Below are 22,471 nucleotides of genomic sequence, written 5' to 3'. Positions count from 1 at the left end.
ATCAGGCCTGGACCCCCAAGCCCTCCCTCCATCTTGGAGGCTAGTGGTACAATTCCAGCAGGACCTGGGGGTCCAGTAATCCAGAGAGATCTTTGGTACTGGCTGCCGTGGTAGGCATAATAATGCCCCCCACCCACAAAGATGTTCATGTCTTCATCCCCAGAATCAGGTGAATATGTTACCTCACATGGCAAAAGGGACCTTGCACAGGTGATGAGGTAAAGAGTTTGGAGATGGAGAATGGTCCTAGATTAACTGAATGGGCTCAATGTAACCACAAGACTTCTTGTAAGTCAAAAGGGGATTTGGGGGAGTCAGAGTCAGAGGAGATGTGATGACGGAGGCAGAGGTGGGAGGGACGCAGCTACTAGAAGGGGCCATGAACCAAGGCATGTGAGCGGCCTGGAGAGCTGGAAAAGGTCAGGTAAGGATGCTCACCCCCTAGCAGCTCTGCCAACGCCCTGACTTCAGCCCCATATGGTCCATTTTCAGATTTTGACCTCTAGAAGTCTAGGGTCACCCATTTGTGTTGTTTTAAGTATGTGGTCATTTGTTAGGTCAGCATTAGGAAACTGACACAGTCACCTAGGGAGGGGTCCTCAGAACTCACCTTTACCTCCAGACCAAAACGCCCTCCTCAAGGGCTAGCCAGGGAGACTCCTTGGGGCCAGATGTCCCCTGGATATACCTCTGGGGAACAGGCCTGAGCTGGGGCCCCAAGCTCTAACCTAGAGAGATAACTTTGTGGGGAAAAGCACCCCAGAAAGAAGGTGATGGCTCTGGGAAGAAAGGGAGAGACTCCACTTTATAGCTCCATCCAGGGACTCCACCCTTCCCACATATTCTCAAACAGAGGGCCACCTACCCCATAAACCACACCATCCACAGCAGTAGCCTGGCATCAGGGAAAGAGAGCACTGGAGGCAGGAAGCCTGATTCTGGCCTCAGCTCTGCCCCTGCATCACCAGGTGGTGAGAGACCAGCTCCTTCCTCTTTCTAGGCCTGACCATTGTCATCATGGCTTACTGTATATCAAGTGTCTTCCATGCTTTTATGCATAGAAAGCCTCACAGGCACCCTGTGAGGTGACTCCCTGTCATGATGCTCACTTTACAGCTAAGGAAGTGGACTCAAGGTGGTTAAGAGGGGAGGCTGGCTTGAACCCAGGCAGCCTAACTCCACAGCCCTATTCTGCCTCCCGCCTTAGGGTGAATGAATGCATAGACAGAGGACAGTTGGGAGCAGTCCCTACACACAAGGAACGAACGGGCTCTTCAGACCCAAGAGAAATTAAAAAACAGGCTGGGTATGGTGGCTCACACCTGTAATCCCAGCACTTTGGGAGGCCGAGGTGGGCAGATCACCTGAGGCCAGGAGTTCAAGACCAGCCTGACCAACATGGAGAAACCCCATCTCTACTAAAAATGCAAAATTAGCTGGGCGTGGTGGTGCAGCTACTCCGGAGGCTGAGGCAGAAGAATCACTTGAACTCAGGAGACAGAGGTTGCAGTGAGCTAAGATTGCGCCATTGCACTCCAGCCTGGGCAACAAGAGTAAAACTCTGTCTCAAAAAAAAAAATAAAAATAAAAATAAACATTAGCCGGGTGTGGTGGCGGGCTCCTGTAATCCCAGCTACTCAGGAGGCTGAAACAGGAGAATCCCTTGAATCCAGAGGCAGAGGTTACAGTGAGCCGAGATCATGCCATTGCACTCCAGCCTGGGCAACAAGAGCAAAACTCCATCTTGGGGGGTGGGGGAAGAGAAAAATTTTAAAAAATAAAATAAAAAGAGAGAGAAATAAAAAAACAGTTCCTGCCATTCACCCTGGATGCTGGGGGTTAAAGGTTGGCATAGCAGTTTGGCAAGTTTACCGAGAGCCTATAAGGCAGCCACAGCCTTTTACCCAGAATTCCCTTCCTGGGTGTTCACCCCAAGATACATCATCATCTGAAATACAGGAAGAACATTTTATGCAATGTTCATTGCACTGTTATTCATAATAGAAAAAACTGGAAACAGCTTGAATATCCATCAGCAGGAAAAGGGATGAGTCGATCATGTATTTAATAGAATCCTCAGTAACGACACAGAAGGCAGCTTCTGATACACCGTTAAGAGAAAAATGCAGGGCAGTACTGATGATGCGGTAGAAATTATGACTATGCAAGAAAGAGCAAAGGAAAACTGGTGAAAGGAAACACTCCAAGCTCCCAATCACATTTAGGAGTAATTTTTTTCTGCTTCCTATTTTCCCAAATCTTGGTACTATGTTATTATGGTTTTAATTAAAAAAAAAAAAAAAAAAAAAAAAAAAACTGCCGGGCAAGGTGGCTCATGCCTGTAATCCCAGCACTTTGGGAGGCCAAGGCGGGCAGATCACTTGAAGTCAGGAGGTCGAAATCAGCCTGGCCAATATGGAGAAATCCCATCTCTACTAAAAATAGAAAAATTAACTGGGCATGGTGGCAGGTGCTTGTAATCCCAGCTACTCGAGAGGCTGAGGCATGAGAATCACCTGAACCTGGGGGGGGTGGAGGTTACAGTGAGCCGAGATCGCGCCATTGCACTCCAGCCTGAGTGACAGAGCAAGACTCCATCTCAAAAACAAAAAACAAAAAAAACTGCCGGGTGCAGTGGCACACTCCTGTAATCCCAGCTACTCTGGAGGCTGAAGTGGGAGGAGCCCTTGAGTCCCAGAGTTTGAGGCTGTGACTGCACCTGTGAGTTGCCACTGCACTCCAGCCTGGCCAACATAGTGAGCTCTCCTTTGTATTTTTTAAAATAAATGAATAAATTGAATTTTTTAAATTAAGAAATGGTATTATTTTAAAGACAATAACTGCAATGCAACCCTGAGGAACCCACACACTGAACGGTTAAGGAGAGGAGCAGGAACAGGCAAATGAAGGCAGGCCAGAGAGGGAGTGAGAAAGCCAGAAAGTGGAGTGTGCTGTCCCAGGAGACCAAGGAGAGGGAGTGCTTCAGGAGCAGTGAGCCTGGGGTCAGGGTGGCCTGGGACCCGCTAGTGACCTGACACTTGCCCTTATGCCCCCCAATTGCATTCATAACGCAAACCAGGTGCCAAGAATGATCTAATAATCAGCCTTCACACATTCCCCAGGAAGGCGTCTGAAAAAGTACCCCCACCATGACCAGTGGCTCCAGGAGCAGTATTTACAATGCAAACCAGGCTCCCAGGAGAAGCGCACACACCCACGGCCATTCACCCCCCAGTCCAGCCCAAGCAAAACAGGAGAGGCCTCACGTACAAGAGCCTGGTGAGAATTTTCTGGTGTCTTCAGAATAGGACTCTCTCGGTCCATACCAGTTCTACCACCTGTGTTTCCACAGGGACTTGCAAACCACCCCAGGACCCACCCCTTACCCCCGCCCATGCTGGCTTCTTAGGCCCATCCCTCAGCCTCTTTGAGACACGTCCCTTACATTCTGTGCCTCCTCCATGTAAGCTACACAAAAACAAGCTTGCCCAGACAGTCACATCTCATTGGGACAAATTCACTCACCCACACACCCACCAGTCTTTTTTCTTCTGAGAATGCCCCTTCCTCCCTCTCTCCACACACGTCATCCAGGACCCCAGGCAAACCTCAGCAAAGGAGGGAAGGTCCCCCAGCAACTCATGCCTGACTTCAACATCCCATCCCTGCCTCCCACCACACCTGTGACAGACAGTGGCCAGGTCTGGGCTGCTGCCTCTAGACCCCAGAGGTGGAGAGAGGCTAGGTCACAAAGCCAAAAACTAAACCAGGCTCTGAAGGTCTAAGAAGACCCCTCTAACCCTCAACCTGGTAAGTTGACAAGAAGCAGGGCTGAGTCACTACCAGATGCAACCCCATCACACCCCATGCTAAGAAATTGACATTGCTTACAGCCCAAATGCACGGGTCATCCTCCTGGGCAGCCTGTGGTAATGAGTGTCGCTGGGCCAAGGCAGGGCCAGTACCAATTAAGGTTGCTCCCTTTCCTGCCAGTGAGCTCAGTCTCATTACTTTGCTCCATTTTCAGCTCATCTGAAAAATCCTCATTTGAGGTCCCTGGAGGATCTTAAAAGTGTTATTCAAACATTAGCTCTGACACACAGCCTCCCCCATCCGCCCAAGGCAATACTTTTTTCTCCCTGCTTTTTGGTACTGCCAGGAATGAGCAGCATCTAAGGCCCTGCCTGGGGCACCTCAGGTCCTGCAGCCTAGGGCCCCTCCTCAATCTGAACTTTCCCCATCTCCCTGCCTTGTTGAGAAGAGAGGGCAGAGAAGGGAACTTGGTGTCTCCTGTATGGCAGACACATCATCTTGGCAACAAGCCCTGTGAGGTGGCATTATTATTCCTGTGTGATAGATGGGGAGACTGCAACTAAGCCACCCTCCCAAGGTCACCTAGCCAGCAGGTAGACAAGGTAGGCCTGGAACCCAGGACTGCTGAGCTCCAGGGCTCTTCCAGCTGCCCCCACCCACCCCCGCATGCTCCTTTCTGCACACTGCCTAGCCCCACCCTGCAACAGACATGAGCACCCATCATTTGTTCCTCCTGGCTTCTGACCTTGGGGCTCGGTCCAGGTGAGACAGATGAGAACAAGGGGGGTTGCAGGATGTGGGGCTTCTAGGACAGGCTTCAGGGAGCACAATTTTTCCTACAGAAAACCAAAACAATTCTCAAGGCTGGTTGCAACGCCCTATTCTGACCTGCATCTTACAAGGGAACATACGAAAGAGAATGCAGTCAGAGGCACGTGAAGGGCCACGGAAGGTCAGAGAGGAGGGGATGTGGGCTGTGTGGTCAGGGAAGTCAGAGCTGGAAGGACCAGAGTTTAGCCCAATGCCTTCATTTTTCCATGTAGGGAAACTGAGGCCCAGGGAGAAGGGACCTGCCCAAGGCCAAGAGTGAGTCTGGCTATGTCAGGATTGGTGTATAGGTTTCCTGATTCTTAGGCTAGTTTTCCTGGACCTAGAAGGATGAAAGGCCTGGAGCAGATGCTGCCCGGGATTAGTGAAAGACGAATAAGCAAGGGCATCCAGCACCCCCAGCTAAGGAGGTAGGACAGAGACACCAACACAGTGCATCCATGGGGACTCCAGCTTTGCTTGTCTCTCACCTCAGGGAAGGTGTAGGCAGAAGAGAGGCCCTTCCATTCACCAAAGCTTAAGCTCCAGCAGGAGCCAATCAGGGCCTCAGAAGAAGGCAGAAACTTCGGTTCCCCTGGCAACTCAGACAAAGGCATCTCCTCATCACCGCAATCAGCTTGGGTGGGGATGCAGACTGTATTCCACCAGACCCAGACAGGGCTCTCCTCTGCTTTTCTCATAAGGAGGGGGTACCAACCCAATCCCTTTGGTTTTAGCCCTGAAACTTCAGTCATATCTCTGAGCTCATCTCAGATGGGAGGCAGGGTATGGATGAGCCTCACTGTCGGAGGCTTAGGACAATAGCTGAGTCCTCTCCAGTCTGCGGGGGCCCTCCTGCTGCCACTAGGTGTGTGCCTCTGAGATGGGCCGGGGGCTGTGCTGATGTTTATGAGTTCATCACCCCTATCCTCCTCTCCAGAGGCAGTGCCAGCTGCATGCCATGGGAAAGCCTGTAGCTGGCAATGAGGTGCCTGGACCAAGCCCAGCTGTGGCATTATTCACAATAATGAGCAACTTGCATGCACCTTCTCTTGTTCCCATCCATATGGAAAATTAGATGGATAATCTAAGACCTAAGTTTCTCTGGAATGTGAGCTTCCAGTCCACACCCATCAAGAAAATAATAGGGAGAGGGAGCACGCAGGAGCTTACCTTTCACCACTCTTGAAAAGTTGCCTAGTCTTGGCCCAGAGCAGTGGAATAAATACACAAAACATTCCACTGGCCAGGCGTGGTGGCTCACACCTGTAATCCCAGCACTTTGGGAGGCTGAGGCAGGTGGATCACCTGAGGTCGGGAGTTTGAGACCAGTCTGACCAACATGGAGAAAACCCATCTCTACTAAAAATAAAAATAAAAACCCGTCTCTACTAAAAATTAGCCGGGCGTGGTGGCACATGCCACCTGTAATCCCAGCTATTCGGGAGGCTGAGGCAGAATAGTTGAACCTAGGAGGCGGAGGTTGCAGTGAGCCAAGATCGCACCATTGCACTCCAGCCTGGGCCACAAGAGAGAAACTCCGTCTCAAAAAAAAAAATATATATATATATATATATATATATATGGAATATATATATATTCCACTAACTGGAACTGCCTCTTTGTACATGCTTTGAAGAAAATCACAAGAAAACTGATAGACTCTGAAATACAGCTTCCAAATAAAATCCCCAGCTTTGTTACCACCAAAGGAGGCCAAGCTGCCACCCCTCCGTAGGAAGTATGCACAGTGTCCCCACAGGAGGCCCTCCTCATCCCTAATGGAGGAGTCATCATTCAGAGATTTTAGAAAGATTTTCTACACGGAGAGTCAGATGAAAGAGAGGTTTCTCAGGGAGCTACTGAATTCCCAGAAAAGTCAAACTACAGGCATCAAAACCCACATGCACTGTCCATACTTTCAGCTTTATAATCTCGTCAGCCACCCCATTGAGAAAGCCTGCAGCCATCCAAAACAAGTTCCTTTCTCCCCCCTCCCTTCCTGGAGACCCATCAGGCCCCACACTCTGTCCATTCTCTGTCTCTACTCACTCTGGGATCTGTTCCCTCTTCTATACTTCCACGAGCCTGAGATGAAGTCCATCACTTCTCACCAGGCCACACCAACAGCCTACCATCCGTCTCCTGGTCTCCAGCCTTACCCTTCCAATTCATCCTCCCATTGCTAGAAATCGGATCACATCATTCTCAGCCTAATACCCTGCAGTGTCTTCATCGCTTTCCAGATAAAGTGTCAGCTCCTGGCCAGTATACACGGGCTGCAGGAGCTGGACCCACCTGCCACTCCACTTGCCTCGTTGCCGTCCACAACACACACAGGAAACTCCTGCCATTCCAAAGCACCCTCCTGTTTCATGCCTCTGTGCACTTGTGGTTGAATCTACCTTTCTGAATCCCCCACTGTTGAATGGAAGATAATAGCTCACCTTTACTGAGCGCTCAGTAGGTGCTAGGCTCTCTGCTAAGCCCTTTGCAGGTTCTACCTCATCGATCCTCCCCAAGAAAACTATGAGACAGATATGAACAGCAGCCTGTTTACAGATGAAGAAACAGAATCAGAGATTCAAATGAGCCTAGCAGAAGTCACATGGTTGATAAGGGGAGGGGCTCAAATAGAAATTCAAGCATCTGACTCTTAGGTCACCCCTAACCTCCACTCCCCAGAAACAGTGTAATGGCCACGTGGAATCAGAAAACACAGCATGCTCCTAACTGTGTCCCCTCCTTCTGGGCCTGTGGGAATAGCCTGTCTCAGAGAATGACACCAGAAAGGTTCCCAGCCTGTCTCTCTGTGGGTTTGTCCACCACCCTGCACCGCCACCACCATACAGCACAGCCCCTTGAGAATGCAAAGTGCCTGAGCCCACATCTCAGAAGTAGGGCTTTATAGTTACATTAATGGCCCAGCAATGACTTCCAGCTACTGTCTTTCAGGAAGTCTAAACTCTTTGGCCAAGCATCAGGGACCCCCAAGATCTGGCATGAGCGCATCACTTTCCAACCTTAATTGCCTGCTGCATCCCCTACCCACCATGTATGCAATCTATCGGTGGGTATTTATTATCTCTGCCATGTCAGTTTTCACTAAAAGCTGCCATTTATGAGCACCTCCTAAGAGCCATACCCTATGCCAGGCACTCAACCAGCACTCTCTCATTTCCTTACAACTCATTCATTCATTCATTCATTCATCCAACAAATACTTATTGAATACCTACTGTGCACCATGCCATGTGGAATCCAGAGTGAACATGACATTAAAAGAAAAAGACAAATAGCTACAAATTATGATAAGCATTATGAAGGAATCAAGAGGTGGTGAAAAAAGCAGTGCAGGGGATGGGAGGACTAAATTAAACTGAGATGTAAAGGATAAGAAAGAGCCAAGGCGGCAAAGAGCCAGGAAAAGAATTCTAAGCAGAGGGAACCTAAGCATGTGTAAAGGTCTTGAGGCTGGAATGAATTTGCTAAATGAATAAAGAGAAGACTCCTGTGGCTGATGGAAATTACCAATAGAATTCCAATGACCAATAGAGACCAGTAGAGGTAGATGTCTGGAAGGGGAAGCAGGGACTGGCTCACTCAGGGCTCCGTACACCATGGTGAGGAGTTTAGATTTTATTCTAAGGGCAGAGGAAAGGCACTGAGTGACATGGTCAGATTTGTGTTTTTGTTTTTGTTTGTTTGTTTTGAGACGGAATCTTGCTCTGTCGCCTAGGCTGGAGTGCAGTGGCGTGATCTCGGCTCACTGCAAGCTCCACATCCCGGGTTCCATTCTCCTGCCTCAGCCTCCCAAAATGTTGGGATTACAGGCGTGAGCCACTGCACCCAGTCAAATTTGTATTTTGCAAAGTTCACTCTGGCTGCCACTTGGAAAGGAGACTTGGGAATGTAGACGATGTATGTATTATATGCAAAGTAATTGGCATAGCACTGGCACATAGGTGCTCAATGAATGTTAATTCCCTTTTTCTTCTCTCTCTATCTCCCATCTCAGACTGGGAATGTCCTCTTCATCTAACCCTCATTCCTTCTTCTGATCTATACATTGTCAGAACTTAAATTTTCTGCCCAGGTACAGTGGCTCACTCCTATAATCCCAGCACTTTGGGAGGCCAAGTTGGTGGATTACCTGAGGTCGTTGATCACCTGAGGCCAGGCATTTGAGAACAGCCTGGCCAACATGGCGAAACCCTGTCTCTACTAAAAATACAAAAATTAGCCAGGCATGGTGGTGGTTGCCTGTAATACCAGTTACTTGGGAAGCTGAGGCAGAAGAATCGCTTGAACCCGGGAGGCGGAGGTTGCAGCGAGCCGAGACTGCGCCACCACAATCTAGCCTGGGCAACAGAGCGAGATTCTGTCTCAAAAACAAACAAACAAACAAACAAACAAAAAAAGCAACAGAACTTAAATTTTCTGAGGACATGTGATCTGGAAGACATGTGTCTTCCTGGTTAGCTAGGGAAACTGAGGTCCAGCGAGAGTACACAATTTTCCCAGTGTCACAGAGGGGGCCTGTAGCAGCGGTGGAACTTTCCTGCCTTCCCCTCTTCCCCCGAACCCTGGGCTGATATGAAGGTCGGGAGGAACGAGAGGCAGCAAGTGCGAGGGCCTTTCCTCTGTGTTCTTGTTCTCTACCTCTGTCCCTCCCCCCAATCACAGAGCCATCCAGAAAGCCTGGTTCTCAGTCAATTATGGTCTCAGGGTAAGTGGAGCGTGGGAGGGGGCCTAGAGAAAGCCCCATCTCTAGGTATCATCTCTCCTTCTGCTTGAACCAGATAACGGCAGGCCAAACTATAGAAAGAAAACTTTCCCATGGAGACTGGATGCTTGCTAGGATGTTGCTGATCCTATCGACATCCCCAGGAAGCGAGCAAGGGTCGAGGCACTCATTTTACCAAGCCAGAACCTGCGGCAGTCAGTGCTCTATCATTTGTTCAGGTATGGAGAGAAAATGGCAGAGCCCCAACTAGAATCATACAACGTGGCTGCCTGAGGATCACTGAGCCCAAAGCCCCATTGTACAGGTGCTGAAACTGAGGTCCAAGAAGGGAAAGGGACTGGCTGAGGGCCACATACCGAGTAAGTAGTGGAACCAGGACTAGAAGTCTGCGTGGCTTCTGCCTTCCAGCTTGCCAGGAAGCCTCCCTTGAGAAAGGTAGAAAAGGCAGCAGAAGTGAGGCTGGGATTTGGGGGTATGGGTGGAAGGACAGGGCAGCACTGCCTCCTCAACCATGCCCCACCCCAGCTCCCAGCCCTCACACTGCTCATGGGTGTGGCTAAACCTGCCAAACCAGTCTCTGTGCCAGAGCTGAGCAGCAGAGCCCAGAGCTTCAGGGTTGTGGGTGAGGCTATAGACACCAAGAACCAGGAAGGACACAGAGAGGCTCTTCCAGGGCCTGCTAGCCTAGGCCACATGGCCACGGCCAGGAGAAAGGATGGGCACTCACAGCTGAGCAGCTCCACCACCAGGAACAGTGCACAGCAGGACTCACCAGGCCTCCTGTCCCCATTTGGCACAAAGGCTTGCCCTCTGCATTGCCCCCTCCTCTGGACACTCAACCTATAGGCTGTTTGAATCAATTGGGCAAGAGACCCAGGAACTTATCTGAGACACATGACAGGAGGCAGGGAAACATGACAAATGACATGGGGATACTTCTCCCCCACCAACCATAAGCATCAGGATAAAATGTGGCCACTCTCCACCTGGCCAGGTGCACACAGGCTCTATCCTTTGCCCTCCCCTACTCCGTGAGCAAGGCCCAGGAATAGCAGAGCACACGACGCACTTGTGCAGGGAGGGGTCAGTAGATCTGGGTTCCAGCATAGTTTGGTGACACTTGGCAAAGTCTTGGGGAAAGTTGCTCTTCTAGGGCTTTGGTTTCACCACCCTTCCTGAGGCAGGACTAGGTTAACTGCATAGTTTCAGGGGCCTTGAAGGTCTGCTCTCACTCCATCCCCACTCTAGCCTTCCCCACTTCCTGCCCAAAGGTAAGTATAAGAGGTTAAACCCACCAGTGCGTGGGGTCCCTGCTGGACAGGTCTGGCTTCTGTGTCAGGGGCTGTGTTGCTAGAACCTGTTCCGTCAGCTCTGAGAAGCCAGCAGGAGACCCCACAGGCTAGAGTGTGGGGAAGCTGATGAGCTACCCAGCCCAGAGGTCACTTCCAGGGCCTGTGAGACCCAGGAGCCAACTGCCAGGCAGGAAGGGACCTTGGAATCAGCCTGGGCTCCTGTGAGCACATGACACATTGACCAGGCAAATGCCCTACAAATGCCAGGGATTGTTCTCTTATTCCAGCCAATCCCCTCCTTTGGTAGATGGGGAGGAAGAGGACCAGAGAGAGGCAAGGACCAGCCTAAGGTCACCCAGCATGGCAACAGACAAGGCAGCATCACAGCCCAAGCCTGACCCCCAGCACAAGGGTCCCCAGCACATGTTACCTCCCCCAACAGAGGTATTTTTCCAAATTCGAAATCATGCCTCCCATGGAGGAACCAAGAGACATCTTTGTCACTACCTCTTGGGAAATGCCAGAGAATGGTATGAAGTTCTGCTTTCGGGCTGCTGTAACAAAACACCATCAACTGGGTGGCTCATAAACAACAAAAATTTGTTTCTCACATTTTTGTGAGAAGTCAAAGATCAGGGTGCCAGCAGATTCCGCGTCTATAGAGGGCTGCTTTCTGGTTCAGAGATGGCTCCTTCTAGCTTGTCATCGTATGGTAGAAGGGAAATCTAGCTCTCTGAGATCGCTCTTTTTTTTTCCATGTCAGACAGGTAATGCGTTGATGTTGTAACAAGGTTTGGAGGTGGCACATTTCACACACGTGCGTGAATACCCAATCATCATGCTCATGAACTACCAAAGGCTCTGGGATCTTTTATAGGGACATTAATCCCATTCATGAAAGTGGAGCCCTCATGACCTCATCACCTCCCAAAGGCCCCACCTCCTAATACCATTATCTTGGTGGTTAGGATCTCAACAAATAAATTATAGGGGGACACAAACATCCAGACCACAGCATGTGTTTACCTGCCACGGTGGCCTCTGTATCCCAGTACACAGGACAAATTGGAGTTTTTAATAATAATGTGCTGACTAAATCAGGTCTCAATGGAGGAGCAGCTGGAGGCAGAATCCATTTCTAGGCCGAAGCACTGGGGTGGTGGGTAGGAGAAAGAGAAACAGATGAGAGAGAAAATATGAATCTGGCTGTCCAGGGCTCAGGCTCCAGCCAGGCTACATCGAACAGACAGGGACACAGTCGGCCTAGAGCTTCAGAAATCCTAGATTCAAAGGCAAAAGGCAGATTGCCCATCACACTGAATGTATGGACTTCAAGGCCTGTGTGTGCTTCTGTGGCTTGCCAAGTTCACCAGACCAGTCCTTCTTTGCTCACTCAGTCTTCAGCTGGACTGACTGTCCTTTTCCTCCTGTGTGCTCTACAGTCCAGTGGATAAGACTCAGCACAGCCTCTGGTTTTGAATCCCACCTTCCCCAACACTTAGGTAAATTATGACACCTTTCTGTGCCTCAGTTTCCTGATCTGCCAACTAGGGACTATACTATAACCTATTTCTTAGGATGAGGATTAAATGATTTTAAGTGACACAGAAATGAATCACTTATAACCATGCCTGGCTTAGAGTAGGGGCTTGATAAATGGTAATCTGTTTTAATGGTTATTAGCGCTTAGTGATAATGTTACCGACAGTTTCTAGCTGTGATCAGTTGAAGGCCAGAGCAGTAATGTCAGGGGCGGACTCAAACTGAGGAGGGCTACTTGGAGTGATGAAGCAAGGACTAGCTTGGTCTGCGAGAGAGGACCCCTGGGCTCAAGTTCACCTCTATCAGGCTCACCGTGTGACCAGTGCAGAGGGTACAGAGAAGGAGGGTGGGCAGGGAGAGTGGTATTGAAGAATGGGCTGAAATGGGCTTGCCCTGGATGGAGGGCAGAGGGAAATCTAGCATTGTTCCTCGTCTGCTTAAAATTCATCAGTGACTCCTCCTGCTCTTCTGAATCAAAGCCAGCCCTAATCTCATCACAGGATTCAAGGGCACCCTGGACTGACATGAAGACATCCTACCCTGCCCACCCTTCCCTTCCCTTCCCTGCCCACCTTTCCCTCCTCTCCCCTCCCCTCTCCTTCCCTCCCCTCCCCTCTCCTCCCCTCCCCTCCCCTTCCTTCTTTCTTGCTTTCTTTCAAGATGGAGTCTCGCTCTGTCACCCAGGCTGGAGTGCAGTGGCTCAATCTCGACTCTGCAACCCTCCCAGGTTCAAGCGATTCTCCTGCCTCAGCCTCCCAAGTAGCTGGGATTACAAGCATGCACCACCATGCCTGGCTAATTTTTGTATTTTTAGTGGAGATGGGGTTTCACATCTTGGCCAGGCTGTTCTCCAACTACTGACCTCCAGCAATCTGCCCACCTCAGCCTCCCAAAGTCCTGGGATTACAGGCATGAGCCACCACACCCAGCCACACCTTGCCCTTTCTTTTGGCCATCTTTCTGATCCTTCCTGGTCCAGTCAGTTGTCAGACTCCAGGGCAGTCACCCTGCTATCCCCAGGGCTGGTCAGAGCCCCTTCAGGCATTGCAGCCCCTGAGCCCACCTCCCTTCAGTACTAATCACAACATATTGTCAGGGCTTGGTTCTTCATCTGAGTCTCCCTCTTGACTATGGAGAATGAGAGAGGTCTTGGCACATCGATATCAGTATCTCAGCATCCTCAGGGATAGCTCAATTATAGAAGTGCTTGGTTAAGGTTTGCTTAATGAATCAGGGGCTGGAGGAGATAGCATAAAAACTTATTTCAACTCTCTAAAACTTTAATTCAATTGCCCTGGGTAAGTCATTTAATCTTTCCAGGCCTCTGTTTCTTTATTTGTTAAATGGGGATCATTATTCTTGCCTTGCCTCCTCCTCACAGCTGCTGTGAGGATCAAACAAATGTACTTTATAAGATGTTCTTATATCAAAAAAAAAATTTTAAGTAAAATGAATAAATACATGTTACACTCATTAATGCATTCATTCAACAAATATCTATTAAGCACCTACAAATGCAGGGCATGCTCTAATATAATCCCAGGTATTCTTTTTTTTTAAAAATTGAGATATAATTCATATGCCATAAAATGTACCACTTTACAGCATACAATTCACTCCTCTTGAGTATATTTACATATGGAGTTGCGCAGTCATCATCAGTAATTCCAGAATCCCAGTTGTTCTGGCAAGTGCTGAGCTATAACCTCCAATGCTCCTTAAGAACCTGGGTCTCTGGTTCTGGTTTGGCCTAGGTGCTACTTTTCTGATAAAGCTCAGGGTGCCCCTTGGAAGAATTTCTCTGGGATAGAAGTAGAGCAAAAGATAGGCACTCAGTACACTCTGTGTTTTTTGTTTGTTTGTTTGTTTGTTTGTTTTGAGATGGAGTCTTGCTCTTGTAGTCCAGGCTGGAGTGCAGTGGCTCGATCTTGGCTCACTGCAACCTCTACCTCCCAGGTCCCAGTTCAAGCAATTCTCCTGCCTCAGCCTCTGAAGTAGCTGGGATTATAGGCATGCGCCATCTGTGTTTCATTTAATGAAACAAAGCAGTAGATTTTCCTGGGGAAAGGCCCATCATATTAGTCGAGTCCAAGTCTTTTCCTAGCCTTGCCTCTCTAAGCTGTCCTGAATGTAGTGATTGTGCTGACACTTGCCTCAGTTTCCCTATGTACTCCCTGAGCAGCAAGCAGGCTGAAACCCATTCCTCCAACATCCCACAGAGGGATGCCCCCTAAAAAATGACTAATCTTGTCCATCTTGTCAGAAGGAAAAGACTAGCCTGTTATGTTAGCTGAGATTGGCAAGAGTCGTAGGTTGGGGCTGGATTTGGGGAACTCTCAGATACAGAACTGGTGAGTGAGGCTTTACTCTGGAGGCCTTAGGAAGCCTGGGAAGGTCCTAACTGGGGACATGACCCCTCCCCCACACTGGGCTGAACCAGAGAGGGAGTCCTGGATGGAGGTGGAGAGGGACTAAGAGGCTAGCCAGAGGCTATCCCAGTAGTTGTCAGCACTGGGCACTGAGAAGAAAGGTCAGGATTCCTGGACACTGGCTTCTATCTTCTAGCCCTGCTCTGCCACTATCTTTTATGCAACCTTGGAGAAGTCACTTGCCTTCTCTGAGCCTCAGTTAACCCACCCACAAAATGGGATAATTATACCCTTCCTGCCTTATTTCTCAGGATTACAAGTAAAATCAGATGAGATGAAAAATTGAAAAGCCCTAAAAAAAACAAAAACAAAACAAAACAAAAAAAAAGCCCTTTGTAGAAAAAAATATAAAGGACTTTGATTCTAGTTCTAGTGTGAGCCAGGTGATAAGGGCCATGGGGTTGAAGCACCCTAATGAAAGAATTCTTCTGTCCTTCTCTGCCTCTTTTCCCCTTACAGAAATGCTAGAATTCCTTCAAGAAGGATTGGAGAAATCCAGGGACTCCAGAGACCATAAGAGTCACAGAAGAAATAATGGACGTCTGGACCTTACGTGGGCAACATTCCTGAGGCCTGGGTCCCCCAGAGACACCCCTCTAGCTCTCAGGCAGGCAGCAATACAGGAGGAATGATCTGTTACCATGTAGAGGAGAGGATGGACAGCAGCCAGGGTAGCCAGAGTCAGCATTTCAGAGCCACTGCCACAGGAGGAGGAATTGATGGGCAAGAGCAGGGGAGGGAAGGGGCAGTTTTCCATGCTGAGTCTCTAGGTTTATGTCCTTCCTTCAGGAGACAAGGGCACAATCATTCACATATCATGTGACAACTGCATTTGCATCATCTTCCTCCTCTGAACCTCAACTTCCTCATCTGCAAAATGGGATGATAAAATCCCTGACTCACTGTGAGTCCAGTTCAGGAAAAATAACTGCTATTCTACCCTTTGAAACCAAGAGAGCTCCTAGCACTACATCATACTCTTCTCCCAATTTCCCACCTGTGTTGTTTGGAGAAAAATCCAAAGGCACTTTAGGAACAGAGCCCAGGCCTCTGGGGGGCATTATCTACCTTCTGACAAATGGATGAGATTAGCTAAGGGAGGGCACAGGAGAAAGGAGCCCCTCCATGGGTGAGAGGCACGTGCTTCAGCCTGTTATCCAGGGAGGACATGGAGAACCCTCCTGAATGGCTAGTCCAGCCATTCTGGTGCCTGGAGCACTGTGCTGTCTGGAGAAGGTACTGATCTCTGGGGAATGGACCATTCTTCCCTCCATTCACCACCAGAAAGAAGGGAATGAAGCACTGACAGCTGTTGGTGCCCAGGTGCCTTGTCTACCCTCCAGATAGGGCCTGTCCACCTCACATCAGGAGGAAAGGAAGGAACTGAGCACCTGTGTTGAGCTCTCCTGGAGAAGATCAAACCTCTTCACATCTATGAAGAGAACAGTCTGGAAGAAGGAGGCACCTTCTGTGGGGCCAGAAAGCACAGCTGGCCACAACACCCCCCATCCTCAACCCCACCTCAGCTCTTTCATTCTCCCCAAGCTTCACTACCCCTGCTTCTCTCTTCCAACCCTTCCTAGAGATCCCTCCCTGAATTGAATGTCCAAATCCTACGTCTCTTCAACTTAGATCAAATGTCCCCTTCTCCCCCTTTCCCTCACCTCTCTCCTCTGAACTTCAGTTGCATTTTTCCTGTCCCTCTCAGTGGCAATTTCCATGCTGACTGTGTCACAATCACATCTGCACACATGTATTCCCCCTCTAGGGGACACAGCTGACTGCAGTGGGTTCTAGTACAGGCTCTGGAACTAGGCAGACCTGAACTCAAATACCAGCTTTGTAGTTTCTTAGTCACTTATTCCCTCTGAGCCTCAGTTTCCCCTGGAAAATGGGGACAATAACAGAACCTACTCTCTGGAGTTGTTGTTGCAATTATTATTATTATTATATTTTTGAGACAGTCTTGTTCTGTCATCCAGGCTGGAATGCAGTCATACGACTGCAGCTCACTGCAACCTCCACCTCCTGAGTTCAAGTGATTCTCCTGTCTCAGCCTCCCAAATGGCTGGGATTACAGGCGTGCACCACCACGCCTGGCTAATTTTTGTATTTTTAGTAGAGATGGGGTTTCACCATGTTGGTCAGGCTGGTCTCAAACTCCCAACCTCAACTGATCCACCCGCTTCAGCCTCCCAAAGTGCTGGGATTACAGGTGTGAGCCACTGCACCTGGCCTGCTGTTGCAATTAAATGAGATAATGCACATAAAGAGTTCAGCATGGAGCCTGGCACAATGTCAGTAATGTGACTTATTGTGATGGTGACCGTTCAGGCAGGTTCATGGATGATTTTTTCTTGATATCTCCTGAAACACCTAACACAGGGCCATATGCTCTCTGGATGGATTTGTACGGGGGTAGACATGTGCACTGCGTAGGGAAGCCCTTTTCAACAGGCAGAGCAGTGCAACCTGGGCCTGGGCTGCCTCTGTAGGTCATGAGCTCTGTGCATACAAGCAAAAGCAAGATGGCCACTTGGCCTACCAAACAGAGGCTGGAGATGCAGTAGTCAGAGCATGGTCTCTGAAGCCAGACACCTCGGGCTTGAAACCCAGCTCCCTTACTTACTCAAAGTGTGGCCTTAACTTAACAGGGCCTCAGTTTCCTCATCGATAATATGGGGAAATAATAGTAATAATAGGACCTACCCAAAGACTGTCATGAGAGTTAAATGAAAGACTACACATATAGCAATAGAACATGCCTGGCACAGAGAGAGTAATTCAATGCACATTCGCTATTGTTATTATTGTTGGCGTTTGCATTACTATAACTGAAGAGGGGAGTTACAGCCCCTTGCAGGCCTATGAGCTGTTACAACCTAGGGTTCCACTAATATCCTAGCATGTTCTCGTGGTCTGCCAACAGTCTTCTACTCCCCCTATGTCTGGTGCTAGCTGTGCCCCTACATTAGCAATATGGGTAGGCACCTGACCCACATCTGGCCACTCAGAATATTCCTATCCTCCCAGCAACAGTGACTGAACCACTCAGAGTCCTTCCCTTGGATTGACATACAGATTCTAGAGGAAAAAGAGTCTCCCTTTTTCTGTTTGGATTGCTAAGCTGGGGCAGAGGACAGCTTAAAAGGGACAGATAAACAGTGATGGCAGAGAGAGTGTCAACCTGATTCCTCATTCTTCAGACCCATGAACTGCCCCCAGGATCCATTAAAGTCGTTTTTTGGTTTAAAGCCACTTTGAGTTGAGTTTTTGTCACTGGTTTCTGGAAAAAAGCCATGCCCAATTGTATAGACCCTAAGATAAGGTCAGTGCTGGCCACAGGCAGGGCGAAGCAGAAGCCAGTATTATAACGACTCTTGTGTACGTGGCACCACCCCTATCATCTGGGTTGCAGTGGGCAGTTTTCAAAGCATGTTCTCAAGAATACCCTGACCCAGTGTCTTTAGACCCTGCTTCCTAGAGACCTGGGAATTTGCAGAGGTATCTCCAAAAGCACCCAGGAAACTAAGAGCCATGAGGAGGGCAAAATTCTGGGTAAACTGCCCCAGAACCAGACAAGTTCTGCTATAAATGCTTACAGTATTGGGTTTCTGCTGTCCAAAACGATTTGAAAAACTCTATTCTAACTGACACTTAGAAAAGCATTGAGAAGTAGCTAGGGCTGATGTGTTCATCTGAATTCTATGGAAGGAGAAATGAGGGCTCAGAAAGGGGAAGTCATGAGACCATTACTGTAGAGCAAGAATTTGAATGTGGGGCTCTAGACACACCGGCCAAATAGCTCCGACTGCACCCAGCTGCCTGTGAAAGTCTATTATCTCTCACATTTCCTGTCTCCTTCAGTAAACTGATGGTGGTTAATACCTAGAGTCTCATCTTTCTTGGCTCTGACTCCTACAGAATTGTCTGCCTCTGAGCTTGGCTCCTTGAAAGGCTTCAGGAAGCTTGAGGAATGTGTGGAATAAATGCATGGGCTGATCTCAATCATCCCTTAACGGAGCCCCACCTTCCCTATGCGCACATACCTTGAGCTCCGCATCTCCCCACAAGTTTGCCCAAATGTCAGGGAAAGGCTGGGCAGGCTCCCTCCCGGGAACTCCTAATCCACTTCCTCTGTCCTGGCTGTGCTGTGGCTGTGGACAGAGGATTTCTTATTCCCAGTGCTTCCTGCCCAGAGATCTCCATGGGGCCCCTGTAGGAAGGAGCCAAATCGCTCCTTTTAACTGAGCTAAAGCCACCCCCTACCCCCACCACCCCCGGGAGCAACATGCTCCCAGCTCTGCCCACCATTCATTCTACCTGTCCCAGCCTGGCTCGGCCACACTTCATTCCCCACAGTTCCTACTGCCTACAGGTGCACACACATGTGTAAACACACACACACACACACACACAAATGGAAAGTTTCCCTAGGGGCACAAAGATACTTCACATCGAACCAAAATTAAAAACCAGAGGACTCCAGAATGGCAACATCACAGCCCTGGCAGTTGTGCCTTACTAGTAACATCATAGTGACATTTGCATGTTACTTCGAAATTTCCCAATCAATGTAACTCCATTGGCTGAGTTCCCTCTCTACTCCCTCGCCCTGCCAGAGTCACAGACCTCCAAGCTGGGAAGAAGCTTTGACACGCCCCAGGTCAGTGGTTTCCAAAGTGTCTTCCATAAAGCCAAGAAAAGGTCAGTTGCATTGTCTGGGGGCTTCTGGGGGTTGACAAATTGGCCAACCCCATGCCAAATCCAACACACACTGCAACCCCTTTAGCTGTTTTGTACATTGAGATTCTTTGGGGTGCAATGGAGAGTTCCCTCTGGAAAGTTTGAAAACAAATCATTTAGTCTGACCCTATTTTCCCCTATCCCCTGACCCAACAATGTTGATGCAACCCTGAGGCCAATAGAAAGGAAGGTCATATAATAGTCAACGGGCAGGGCCAGGATGAAAACACTCTCTCCTGAATCTAGTCTATGACCTAGGAGTGGTGAAGCAAAGGCAGGCAAGGGCCATGGGGCCAGCTTCCAGGCCCAGCACCGTCCTTCACCAGCCACGGTGGCATGGATGAGCAATAGAGGCAAAGCCTGGGCCGGCTGCGGTGGCTCAAGCCTGTAATCCCAGCACTTTGGGAGGCTGAGACGGGCAGATCACAAGGTCAGGAGATCGAGACCATCCTGGCTAACATGGTGAAACCCCGTCTCTACTAAAAAATACAAAAAACTAGCCGGGCGAGGTGGCGGGCGCCTGTAGTCCCAGCTACTCGGGAGGCTGAGGCAGGAGAATGGCGTAAACCCGGGAGGCGGATCACAGATCTTGCAGTGAGCTGAGATCTGGCCACTGCACTCCAGCCTGGGCGACAGAGCGAGGCTCCGTCTCAAAAAAAAAAAAAAAAAAATAGAGGCAAAGCCTGTTGTTGAATACAGAGCTTGATGAATATGCATTTCAGCCCCTACTCCAAAACAAGCCAAAACCAGGTAGGGCCCCCAGCACTGCCCCCGTTTTCAATGCCACCAGAAACAGGTGGCCTAGACAAAGCCTCACACTTCCCCAGCAGTCAAATATGTCAAAATTGAGAGCCCAAGGGCCTAGAAGACCTCTTTGTTCAACCTCAGCAGGAGAATAATAAGGCTATGCCTCTAGAACACTCACCCCTCCTCTGTCCACACCAGTTCCCCAGGGGCAAGAACTTCTGTCAGTCAGGCACCTAGAGAGAGGAAACAGCGTTAGCTCCTTAGAACAGGAGTTCATGAGCCCAGCATGTGCTGGAAATTGAGAAGCTGGCATTTGACTCTCTGAGGCACCTTAGGGAAGTTGCTGAACCTGTTAAACAAAAAGGCCTTGTGACAAGGCGGAAAGCAAAATAGAAAGTAACAAATGTGCACCTGAAGCGGCGGCAGGGGCCAGGCAGCAAAGGAGTTTGGAGGCCAAGGTGAAGATTCGCTCTTTATTGTAAGAGCAAAGAGAAACCACTGGCTTGCAGGGTAGAGGCTAGATGGAAGAGGGGCAGGGGAAGCTGTAGGAACACCAGTTAGGAGGTTGTTGTGATTATCCAGGGGAGATATGACGAGGGCCTAGGCTAGGGTGGTTGCAGAAGAGATAGAAAGAGGTGGACGGACTCAAGAGGTATTTAAGAGGTGGTATTGGGCCGGGCGTGGTGGCTCAAGCCTGTAATCCCAGCACTTTGGGAGGCCGAGACGGGTGGATCACGAGGTCAGGAGATCAAGACCATCCTGGCTAATATGGTGAAACCCCGTCTCTACTAAAAAATACAAAAAAAAAAAAAAAAAAAACTAGCCGGGCGAGGTGGCGGGCGCCTGTAGTCCCAGCTACTTGGGAGGCTGAGGCAGGAGAATGGCGTAAACCCGGGAGGCAGAGCTTGCAGTGAGCTGAGATCCGGCCACTGCACTCCAGCCTGGGCGACAGAGCAAGACTCCGTCTCAAAAAAAAAAAAAAAAAAGTGGTGGTATCCCCAGAACTTGCTGGTGGACTAGACGTATGGGGAGGAAGGAGAGCAGGGGCCCCAATCTCCAGGTTCCTCCTCAGGTGCCATGGTTATACCCCCTGCTGTCCACTTGGCCTTTCCTCGCCTTAGTCTCCCCATCTGTGAAATAAATATGGTTGGAATCAGTGATCCCTCGGGGTCTTTCCTTTTCTTTTTTTTTTTTTTTGAGACGGAGTCTCGCTCTGTCGCCCAGGCTGGAGTGCAATGGCGCAATCTTGGCTCACCGCAACCTCTGTATACCAGGTTCAAACAACTCTCCTGTCTCAGCCTTCCAAGTAGCTGGGATTACAGGCATGCGCCACCACGCCCCGCTAATTTTTTGTATTTTTAGTAGAGACAAGGTTTCACCATGTTGGTCAAGCTGGTTTCAAACTCCTGACCTCAAGTGATCCGCCCACCTTGGCCTCCCAAAGTGCTAGGATTACAGGCATGAGCTACCATGCCCGGCCTCCCTCGGGGTCTTTTTAGCATTCACACCCTATTCTGGTGTAATTCACTCAGTGTATATAAGTACATTTTCAATCCTCTTTGAGCTCCAACCACAGGTCAGGCTTAGTATGCAACAGAGCAGGAGACTTGGAGGGAGAAGCTACAGGCACCCTGGACTCACATACTCAGAACAGTCAGTCTCCAGGTGGGATGAGGTGTTCCTACTTCATGTAGAATATGAAAATCAGGTGAACAGGAAGAACGTACAGTAGTTTATGAGCTTAGGCTCTGAAGTCACTCAGACCTGGTTTGAATTCTGGTTCTAACACTTACTAGCTATGTGGGCCAGGGCAAGTCATTTTACTTCCTCATTTGGAAAATAGGAGTAATAGTGTCTGCTTCCAGGGCTAATAGCGGGGACTAAATGCGATGACACCTGTGAACAGCTCAGCAAGGCATCTTATCACAACAGTCCAAGAGGTAGCAGCACCATTCAAAGATGGGGAAACTGAGACCTAGAAGGATGAAATGACTCACTGAAGACGAGGCAGTGAATAAGTGGCAGAGCTGAGACCCCTACACTGGCGGCTGGGATCTGGAGCCCAGCTAAACCACTAGGTTATACATATACCACTCCTGTTCCTGCTTTTCAGACGAGGAAGTTGAGGTCAAAAAAGAACAAGTGACCTGGCTAACATGGTGAAACCCCGTCTCTACTAAAAAACACAAAAAAACTAGCCGGGTGAGGTGGCGGGCGCCTGTAGTTCCAGCTACTCGGGAGGCTGAGGCAGGAGAATGGTGTAAACCCCGGGGGGCGAAGCTTGCAGTGAGCTGAGATCCGGCCACTGCACTCCAGCCTGGGCGACAGAGCAAGACTCCGTCTCAAAA

At 49.4% G+C, this 22,471-nt stretch overlaps 1 protein-coding gene and 1 non-coding gene across 5 annotated transcripts in view; both read right to left on the bottom strand.

Moving 5' to 3' along the window:
• Nucleotides 1-22,471, bottom strand: part of EPB41L1 (erythrocyte membrane protein band 4.1 like 1) — a 139,371-nt gene that overhangs the window by 98,126 nt on the left and 18,774 nt on the right. For 2 of the 4 annotated variants that reach the window (XM_026455272.2, XM_026455271.1), the window contains exon 2: nt 20,302-20,356. The gene's annotated coding sequence lies outside the window, so the exon portion shown is untranslated. Of the gene's footprint in view, nt 1-7,067; nt 7,173-18,679; nt 18,788-20,301; nt 20,357-22,471 lie in introns of all 4 variants that reach the window. The other 2 variants (XM_026455273.1, XM_026455270.1) reach the window with 2 other exon arrangements.
• Nucleotides 11,417-11,520, bottom strand: LOC111548266. Its single transcript, XR_002733346.1, has one exon. It is a non-coding gene; the product is annotated as a small nucleolar RNA U13 (small nucleolar RNA).

The sequence above is a fragment of the Piliocolobus tephrosceles genome, chromosome 20 (assembly GCF_002776525.5).
Source record: "Piliocolobus tephrosceles isolate RC106 chromosome 20, ASM277652v3, whole genome shotgun sequence".
In the NCBI taxonomy this organism is placed as follows: Eukaryota; Metazoa; Chordata; class Mammalia; order Primates; family Cercopithecidae; genus Piliocolobus; species Piliocolobus tephrosceles.
This window is presented reverse-complemented; position numbering and strand designations above follow the sequence as displayed.